This window comes from Bactrocera neohumeralis, chromosome 3, assembly GCF_024586455.1.
Source record: "Bactrocera neohumeralis isolate Rockhampton chromosome 3, APGP_CSIRO_Bneo_wtdbg2-racon-allhic-juicebox.fasta_v2, whole genome shotgun sequence".
Lineage (NCBI taxonomy): Eukaryota > Metazoa > Arthropoda > Insecta > Diptera > Tephritidae > Bactrocera > Bactrocera neohumeralis.
In genome coordinates, this window is record NC_065920.1 from 12,497,657 (window position 1) to 12,508,371 (window position 10,715).

At 37.3% G+C, this 10,715-nt stretch overlaps 1 protein-coding gene across 5 annotated transcripts in view; it reads right to left on the reverse strand.

The window, feature by feature from the left end:
• The window catches only part of LOC126752260 (uncharacterized), a 106,370-nt gene extending 95,920 nt beyond the window's left edge, over nt 1-10,450 (reverse strand). For 2 of the 5 annotated variants that reach the window (XM_050462953.1, XM_050462952.1), the window contains exon 1: nt 8,289-10,000. The gene's annotated coding sequence lies outside the window, so the exon portion shown is untranslated. Of the gene's footprint in view, nt 1-8,288; nt 10,001-10,288 lie in introns of those variants that run through there. The other 3 variants (XM_050462950.1, XM_050462951.1, XM_050462954.1) reach the window with 3 other exon arrangements.
• Nucleotides 10,451-10,715: the final 265 nt, after the last annotated feature.

Below are 10,715 nucleotides of genomic sequence, written 5' to 3' on the forward strand. Positions count from 1 at the left end.
GCTCTGTTTTGACATGGTTGATCTTCTGAACTTCGATTCCACATTCATGGAGAGCATTATAACTGCCGATGAGACATATAGTAAGTTTATAAGCTTGGCATGCAAACAAATGAACAATCATTAGAATAGAGAAAAAAACAAGCCGAAACCAAAAAATCTACAGGAAAGCCGCTCAAAAATCAAGGTGATGCTCAATGTTTTTTCGGTTTTTTTTAGTCGTTTGCGTGAGAACATCCGTTGAAAACGGCCGAAACTGTGGCAGAACAATTCATGGATTTTACACGATGATAATGCACCATAACATCGAGCCACGATTGTGATCGCATATAAACCAAAAACGCAATATACCATCAATCAACCACTTTATTCACCATATTTGGCTCCTTTAAATATTTCCTTGTTCCCAAACTGAAATTGCCGTTATGAAAAGTGGCCGTCCCAAAAAGGGGTTGTGAAAAGCGTTTCGAAGACTGGAAAAATCGTTGGCATAAGTGTATTACATCCGGTGAGGATTACTTTGAAGGCGAAAAAATGCGTTTTATTTACAATTTCCGGGTACTTTTTTGTCTCAATATAGATAAGCAAAAAAATCTGACTAAATCAAATCAAATTTTGAAATCCAATTTGCAATAAAGCACTAATCGTATATGGACCACATATGTACATAACTTGAACACGTACACTCTTAGGATAGAACGGTATAAATTACTTTGAGCAATAATATTGGTAAAAGGATTGTAATAAAACTGATCAAACACTTGAATGGACAACCGCTTAGCAAAGGGCACACGCAAACACACATAAAAATGAGTGGAGCCAAGTAAAAAATAAAGAAAAAAACAAAATAAAATAAATACGCAAATACGGGTTACAACCTAGATTCAGTCATATTAGCATTATGAAACGGTTATCTCACCTGCGTCAACATGCCATTTACATATATTTATATACAAATGTACATATGTATGCATATGAGGCCAAGTTAATGGGAAGTCTTTGCCAGACGCACTGAATCACGGCAAATATTGTAATAATTTCCTTGCACATGTACATATGTACTGTTGTGTGTATGTTGGCAATAATCTGTGTATATGTGTATATGCAGTTGTGTTTTTATATCCGACACGGTACGCGGCAGTCACGCTTCTGCTACACAGGAATGTAGACTACCACAGGAAAGTGAAACTAAGTATATTCGCAAATATGAGTATCAAAGGAAAATCACAAACACAATGTGTGTGTATATGAGACACACACGTTATAATAATAATAAAATTACGCATGTAAGGCAAACTCGCAAAAAAAAAATCGAGTGCAACATGAAGAACTGAGATTAAACGCGTGAGAATGTTGCTACACATGTTTCTTAGTGAAGGTCTAAGGTTTATTAGTTTGCATGTGTAGCATAAAGGTATCACTTGAAAATTTCAGACTCATAATTTACTGATATATATTTAAATATGTATTTATGCACATATGTCTACTAGACCTAAACTGAAGTATCCTGTTTTAAAGTCAATTGAAAAATTAAATCATTGTGGAGGAGATAAGGCAAGACATGTATCCTTCTGCCTAAGGCCTAACCAACCTTGGCATGAAAATGCATGATAATGATCAAGTTTTCACACTCTTCGTGCAATAAAGTATATATTGTGTAGTCGAAAAAGTTTTTTCGTATTTCGTCAATAGATGTCGTTGCAGTCGTACATCTCCAGTGCTACCAATCACATTGTGTCTTACCATATAATGTTGGAAAGCTGAGATTTAATCCAAATGGATGGCATCGTTAATGCACTCTTTCCCAGACACTAAAAAAGAGTCAGTGAGATTTAAGCTTCACTTAACCAACCAAAAAAAATTAAATTCGGGACAGTTGGAAAAAAGTTACAGCTGTTCAAAAATGAGTAAAAATAGTGAAGAAATTCGCTATATTTTGAAATTTTTGTACAAAAAAGGAGGTTCATTTAGCACAACAATGGTTCGCTCGTTTCCGTTCTGGAAATTTCGATTTACACGGATGAATGTTTTACACTGATGGAATAATGTCTCTAGCGGAAAAATGGCGAAAAGTGGTTGACCAAAATGGTACATATTTGTTTATTTATTTATTAGTATAAATATAAAAAAAATAAGTTGAAGTTTGATTTGCAATACGAAAAGACTTTTTCGACTACCCAAGTCAACTTGGGACTTTTTAAATTCCTCAAGGATTGAAAAAAGTGTTGTTTAATACGTGGATACTCACATATTCAGCCAAACCACCAAAAAATTTTCACTTTGTCCACACGCTGCACCTAAACATTTTATGCACGACTCATTTGCATGTACGAGAAGACACATACATTCTTATATGAATTTGAAATATTTGCATATTTAAGCGACGACGTCCACAAACATTGCTTAGTCTGTGCAAAATAGTCATGGTAAAAGATGAATATGCATACAAATGTACGTAGCAACAAGTTTTCATTTATGTGCAGAAATATTTTACGTATGTATTATATATGTACATATGTATAGTATGCATATGAATATCTTCATCATACAACAAAAATTTACAATTTTAAATTTTGAACGCCTCATTCAAGTACATTCGTTCACATTCAACTACCCCTTATACCATATAACTACCATAATCTTTTAGGCAGAGCGGAAACACGAAAAAGTCGACCATATCCCGGGCTCCGCAAAATGTACAGTATATAGGAATTATCACAATAAAACAATATTCTCCCATATGGTGATGGAGAAAAAGAGAGCGGAATCTGTAAGTAACTCTGTCATTATAGGTAAAGGAAAAAGCAACGGTTTCGTATGGACCATATACGACCTTTTCACAATAATTAGGTGGTACTTGACGACAACCCACTTCAAACAAGAATTTCAAGAAAAGATCGGCAACACCCATGACTATAGAAGGTCAAATTATAATCGCCGGAGACGTAAATTCGAAAACCATAAGAGTAGGGCATGCCAAACGCGGATTCCAGAGGAAAGCGCTTTCTAGAAATGATTGCGCGGCTTGTTTTAATAGTGCTCTATAGGGGGCGCAACTATTTACTTTTAGAAGACCGGGTTGCGACGAAGCTACACCAGACATTACCTTAGCATCAGAACGCATGGCAGGCTCAATAAAGAGATGGAGAGTTCTAGAGTACTACATTGACAGCGATCATCAGTATATATCAGTCATGACCGGCAACGGAAAAAACTCCACACAGAAAATAAAGGAACACGAAAATGGAGCGTTTCTAAATTAAACACTACGAAATTACTTTCGGAAATAGGCGAGCAGACCCCGCTTAGTAGCTCTCAAAAAACTGTTAGGAAAATTACAGAGGCCACAATGCTTGGTATAACGCGAACCTGCCACAAATTATTGCCCCAAGACTTCAGACAGAAAAAATTAAGCAGCAGTTTACTGGTGGACAGAAAATATCGTCCCAATTTAGACTCACATGTCTTCGTTTTCGCAGATCATACACTAGATCTAGGCGAAGAGAAGCAGCACCCGAAGAAGTCGAGCAATATCAAGCGGCGAAAGAGGACCTTAAACATGCCATCGAGGCAAGCAAAAAAGAAAAATGGGAGCGACTACGCGAGGATGTTAAAAAAATACCTGGGAAGTCGGGAACAAAATAGTTATGAGGAAATTCGAAGCTCGCAGCAAGCCACCTGACTTAAGCGCTGCCAAAATGGATGGCATCGTTAATGCACGCTTTCCCAGGCACGAAAAAATAATCAGTGAACCAGAACAGGATATAAGACTTTCGGAAATTCCCCAGTTCACCCTTGAAGACCTGCAACTGGCCGCTAGCAAGCTCAAAACAAATAGCTTGTCTCGGAAAGCATCTCAGCAGAAATACTCAAAACAGTCGCCGTAGAACGAACCACAGTAATCTTAAACATGTGCAACGCCCGCCTCGAAGCTGGAATATTTTCTAAAATTTAGAAGAAACAACGACTTGTCCTAATCAAGCGAAAAGAGGGTCCCAGCTTGTCACTATGCATGTTAGACACAGCGGGAAAGCTCTATGAAAGACTACTTAAACCTAGATTGGAAATGGCTATCAATGAAGTTGGCGGACTCTCCCCCAGACGGCAAAAGACCATAAATCTTCCGCAGAACCTTTCTCTCGTAACGCCGACTCATCAGATGTTATCATCGTCCATGCCTCTGCACCATATAGCAGAACGGGGATGTTAAGTTAGTTGTAGAATTTGGTGTTTGTTCGTCGAGAGAGGATTTTACTTCTCAATTGCGTATTCAATCCGAAGAAGCACTTGTTGGCAAGAGTTATTCTGTGTTGGATTTCAGGGCTGACATTGTTGTTGGTGTTGATACTGGTTCCAAGATGGACGAAATTATCTACGACTTCAAAGTTATGACTGTAACAATGATATGGGAGGCAAGTAGCGAGTGCGACGACTGTTTGTTTAATAACAGCAGATATTTCGGCTTGACCTCGTTCACTACCAGACCCATTTGCTTCGCTTTTTTGTCCAAACTGGAGAAAGCAGAACTAACTGCGCGGTTGTTATGTGCAATAATATCGATGTCATCGGCGTACGTACCCAGTATAAATACCGGTTGAGGCGAAACACATATGTATTATTACATATATTTATATACAAACTATATATGACATCTAGTAAGTTGTCCTAGTAATTTCAATTAAAACTTTACGCCCACGCATATGTTGACCCGCTCCACTGGACGTTGAAAAGCTATAAAAATGCCTATGCGACCATAAATCATTCCGTCATGACTCAGTACAATAATTGCTTTACTGAACTTTTGCTGTTCGCTTCTTTATCCCCACTTCATTTTCACATTCAACAACAAAAACTCTCTCATTCGCTCGCAGACACATATACATACATGGTAACTACAAATATTTATAAGCCCCACTTTCTATGTGTTTATGTATGTATATTTGAACGGCGTTATAAAGCAGTATATTGAAAAATGGAAATAACCATAAAATTCCAATAAATACCAACACGAAAAACTCGTCAACTATTTGCGGCACATTAAAGCGCCACAAAGCGGCAAGAAGAGACAAATCAACACCCAGCAATTTCGCAATCAAAAGCCTGTAAGTGAGGGAGATCGCAAATATATGCTCACACATAGCATCAGACCAAGCACACAAGAAAGCTTTTTTGTAATTAAGAAGAGGTTAGAAATTTGTAGAAAGCTTAAGCTTCAGAGACGCATAGATTTAACACTGATTGAACTTGAGCTAAAAGGTGGAAATGTTAAAATGGTCCTTATTTATTATCAAAACTACGAGGTTTGTACAAATAGTCTCAGGAAGGCAAGTACAATTTTTTATTGGTTGGAAAGACTGTGTATAATAACACCTACCATATGTAATACACTTATGAGATTTTTCCAGTCCTCCAAACACTTTTTGTAAGCACTTTTTGGGATGGTCTTCAGCTCTTTCAGCAAATTTAGTTTTATCCCTTCTTTGGCGCAAAACTCTCAATACCTATAGATAGTTTTCCGAGCATATTCCATTGCTATAAATCGGTGGGTAGAGTTAAACCTCACACGAAACTATCGCAACGAACGTAGCGTCAAGTCAAGTGGCACTCAAAGCGATCTCTGCGTACAAGATCAAATCGCTATTGGTACAGAATGACTGAATAGTCCATCAGATCGTAACTAAGTGCACCTTATTTGGGTGCCAGGTCACAAAGGTATTGCCGGGAATGAGCTTGCCCGCTTCGCAGCATCCAGCAACATGGTAAAACAGGAACCTTACATTGCGGTTGGTCCCCTCACCATAAGATGAAGCAGTGGGTAGGAAGAAGCATTGGCAACAACTCCTAGGCATGCGCCATACCAATTTGCTAATGGGTAGTTACGACCTTAAAAGGTCTAAATATGTAATGAACCTCCCAAGGGACAAATACAGGATACTTGTCGCCTTCTACACTGGCCATTGTAAGCTCAGGAAGCACTTAAGTATATAACATGGGCCTAGCTTCTTGTGCGAATCTCTGGTTCTGCGACTTGAAGTCTGAAACACTAGAACACCTGCTAATTGACTGCACAACAGTCTGTAGGCGCAGGATAAAGGCCTTTGGATCCATGTTTCCAAATAGGGATCACTTCGCCTCAATAGCACCTATCAGTATATTGGAATTTATCAATTCGCTGGGGCTAGTTGAGACGTTGTGACTTAGGAGAGGGCCCAATAGACCTTAGGCCGCGGTGCAATACTCATTTACTTATCTAATTTAATCTAATCGAATCTCTTCCATCGACTGAAACGGAGCAACAATTTCAATTTGGGAAACAAGATTCAAATTTTTTTTTCGAAAAGAATATTATTGTGCGGAAAGCCTTTTGACGAAGAAACTATGGCACAAAAAATGTTTCTAAGTGGTACTGAGTTCAAAGTGGGCCGAAAACAAGTTAAAGACGAACCGTGCTCTGGACGACCATCAAGCTCTCCCACCAAGGGCAACGTCTAAAATTTTAATGTTGGCATATAACTTGGCGTAAACCATTTAGAATAATGTTTTGCGTCCCAAACACGTCAAGTCTCGATTGATGATAAAATTGCTTAAAAACACCATGTCATACTTCTTTGGTTCTTCGCCACTTAAAAAAATAAACCGACCTGTATCGTTCAGCAACCTCCATATTCGCCTGATTTGGTTCCGTGTGACTTCTAGCTATTCAGCAAACTTATGAGGCCTATTCGAGGACGCCCTTTTGACAAGATTGAGTAGATATAAGCCGGAACAAAATAGGACCTCAAGGCTATACCGAAAAAATACAATTTCACCTGTTTTGAGGCCGGAAAGAGCGTTGATATAAGTAAGTTTTATAGGACGTGGATTACTTCGAAGGGGACCAAGTAGATTTTCATGAATAAATAAATAAACTCTCTTTAGAAATATAAAATTCGCAATATTTTTTGAACAAGCCTCGTATTTTAGGCAAACAAAACATACCCTGATCAAGGTATATTAAGTTTGTTATGAAGTTTTTAACAACCAGAAAGCACCTAAGACCATTTATTGGATAGTCGAAAAAGTCTTTTCGTATTTTGTCAATAGATGTCGTTGCAGTCGTATATTTCCAATGCTACCAATTGTGTCATACCATATAGTGTTGGAAAGGTGAGATTTTAGGCTTCATTTAACCAAAAAATAAATCAACTCGAGGAAGTTAAAAAAAAGTTATAACTGTTCAAAAATGTGTGAAAATAATGAAGGAATTCGCTATCTGCCAGAAACCAGAAAAGTTTTACACTGATGGAATAATGTCTGTAGCGGAAAAATGGCAAAAAGTGATCGACCAAGAAGGTGCATATTTGGTTCATTTAAGTTCATTATAAATAAAAAAAAATAAGTTGAAGTTTGATTAGTAATACGAAAAGACTTTTTCGACTACCCAATATGTATATAAATGATCAACGGGAGGTGCTAGTTCGATTTAACCATATATGTCTGTATGTTCGGCTGTATACATATACTATATACGACCTATTCCCCAAGCTTTTGAGACATCGATCTGGTATTTTCAACACGTTCTTTGCACTTCAAAAAGCTACTTATTTGTCGGATCAGCCGATAGGATATAGTTGACAAACCAAATGAAGGATGAAAATCAAGTTCTTGTTTGGAAAGCTTTTTCCTTCAAGCAGATGCTCTAACTGGTTTTCGTTTGGATCATTGTTTAAGGTAATGGTGTAATCTTTGGAAAAATTATTCAGATCGAACAACTATAACATACATATGTATATGTATCTGCCATACAAAAGTAAGTTCTTGTAGGGAAAATTGACAAAACATCTTCATAAATTACGGCATGAACGCTACAATTTTCGAAAACATTATTCAGATCGCATCACTATAACATATAGCTGCCATATAAACCGAGCAATTAACTTCATATAATCCGTTTTCTTTCTAAAGTAACCTTAATTCGACATTAAAGATATTCATATCATTCAACGTGGCTACAACGAATTAGAAAAAGTTGCCGTTGCTTTAAAATCATTGGCCGGTTACATTTTCAGACTTAAATAAACATATAATTGCTATAATAAAGGGACTAGTGAAGAGTTTTATAGCTTCGGTGCAGCCAGAAGTAAACATTTTATTTGTTTTGCATACATATACACGAAGAGATGCGATTTCTAGACGTTTTAAGACACAACAATCGCAGATTCGAACAGGCATAATGTGCCAATTCAAAAATTCGATGTTCGGTATATTTCATAAAATCTCATATAGTATGTACATACATATAAAAAGCCTACCTCTCGTTTTTTAAGCGCTTAGAAAAACACCAGACAACCATATGCGAGCTCACACTTGCGCCATGTGCTCTGTGTGCATTTATAGAAGTAAGAAACTTAATATTTCGGGTAGTATATAGATGTTTACACAATTGTTGATTATTAGTTATCAGTATATATGTATGTATGTATAGATTAAAAAAACGAATTTAATTTCACACACTAATTATTGAATACTTTAAAAAAGAAAACATTTTCAGTGAACGTCTAACTTTTTGTGTGTATTCGGGTATTTTCGTGGCAAAACAATTGCATACTTTTAGGATTCACACAGAAATTTAATTATTTACGATATTTCCCGCACTTCGGTTAACAAAACACAGTTGGATTCATACACAGAGGGGATTATGCATCTTCTACACTTCCTCAAGACCACACATCCGATAGGCCAATAAAGCCGGTTATACGCACGCTTATATCCGGTTGTATGACTTTGCGCTTTACGCGCATAACCACAAAGCACAGGCACATATGTTTGTGTGTATGTATGCACAGAGATTTTTATAGACTGGTATTTGCGTGTGCGAGTGTGTGGGCAACACGCCAGTCAGCAAACTTCACTTTGGCTGCAAAAAAACCAACGATAAGAGACGACCGTCTGAAGCTTTAGCGAATGGAGAGTTGAAACGCGAGTGTGGTGAAAAGGACTTGCGTACGAACACAACACAGACAGCATAAGCTTAAGCTTGCCTGGAGTTAAAAAGACACACGCGCGCTGTGTTATATGCTTTCGTCTATACATACACATACAAACACATACAGCGCGAATAATGAATTAACGATAGACAAGAACAGCGTTGAAGCGGAAAGTCCTCAGTCGAGGTGGTAAACGTGTACCGGTCGCTGCTGGACGGCATGCACGAAGCGACAACGAGCGCGCGACTTACAAGGCACGCGGCACAGCACGCAATTTCGAATGAACGCCAAGGATGAGCGCATTAACTTCGAATTGTGTACACGGCACGGCTTCAGGACGTGGTTAAGACGTGTGTAGTACGCGTCGAAGTTAGACGCGCAACATTTGGCTTCTTAAGTTTGTGCAGCGTCTGTAGTACGAGTCACGACGACTGCCAAAGCCAACTAACTAACTTGATTAAGGTGCTAAGCGGTAAGCAGCAGCAGCACTCGCCGCAGCATGTCTGCGCGCATATAGAGAATTATTAGGCGGACACAAACACACACACGTACGCACGCACTTACGCTCACAAGCTGTTTTGCATTACACCTCTTAATACTTCATTTAATTAAATTTTGTATGGCACAATTTTTTACTTGCTCTCTGCATTTGCTTTTCGCTGCCGTTTCGAAGTCGCGCACTCGCTGCAAAATGTCTGCTTTCGTAGTTTTACGCGTAGATATTGAATTCACAATTCATTTTTTTTTCTTGTGTGCGACTCGTCTAATTGTTGCTTAGGAATTTCATACAACGCCTATAAGTATGCACACAACTCACATACACGCACATGCTTTGTACACAACGCAGCACTAAACATTTGCAGACAAGGTGTATATTCATATATTTTTTTGCAGGCGCACAATTGCTGTAAATTTTATAAAATGGCAATTTACAAAAAAAAATCACACTTTTTTTTGACAGTTTTGACTTAGCGCTGCAGCGTCTATTAATGGCAGCAACAACCGCACGCGCGTATATCCTTTACTCAACTGAGTCGGCACGAAAATGGCTGTGGGAGACAAAGCGACGAGTATTTGAGCTTTTTCAATTTCGAAACTCTCAAAATGCGCCTCAAAACGCAATGAGCGTAAGTCGGAGCAAGCAAAGGGGAGGTTTTGATGGCAGCTGGTCGTTTTGAAAGATTGGTGAAAAGCTCTTGTTGCATGCCACATTTGCAATAATGGCGGCAATGCAGTATGCAAATATTTTGTTTAGCACTTAAAGCTAGTTTTGTTTAATTATTGTTTAAATATTCAAAAAAGATTATTATTTATGCATGTCTTACCTTAAACTTGCATTCCTAACTTGATTGTTGTTAGCGGTTATTTTTACACAATTTTGCATGAACTTATATTCAGCCAATAACACTATTTTTCTTGCTTAATTCCTAATTCGAAAATTTTGAGTGACTTGTTAATCTTGAATTTGTCCATTAGATAGTCTAATAACAGAAGGAAAGAGAGCTGTTTAATTAAAAATCAACTACGAAAGCAAATATGTAAAAACACAATAAATACAATTAAAAATATTATAAAAATTTTAGAAAAAATAAAAAGTATAATCATAAAAATTAATTTTAAAAACTATGAAAAATAGTATAAAAAACTAAAAAAATTATGTTTTAATAAATTAAAAAAATTTCTAATATAATATTATAATAACAAAAACAAATAATAATAGAATAGAAATACATAAATACCTAAATTATTAAA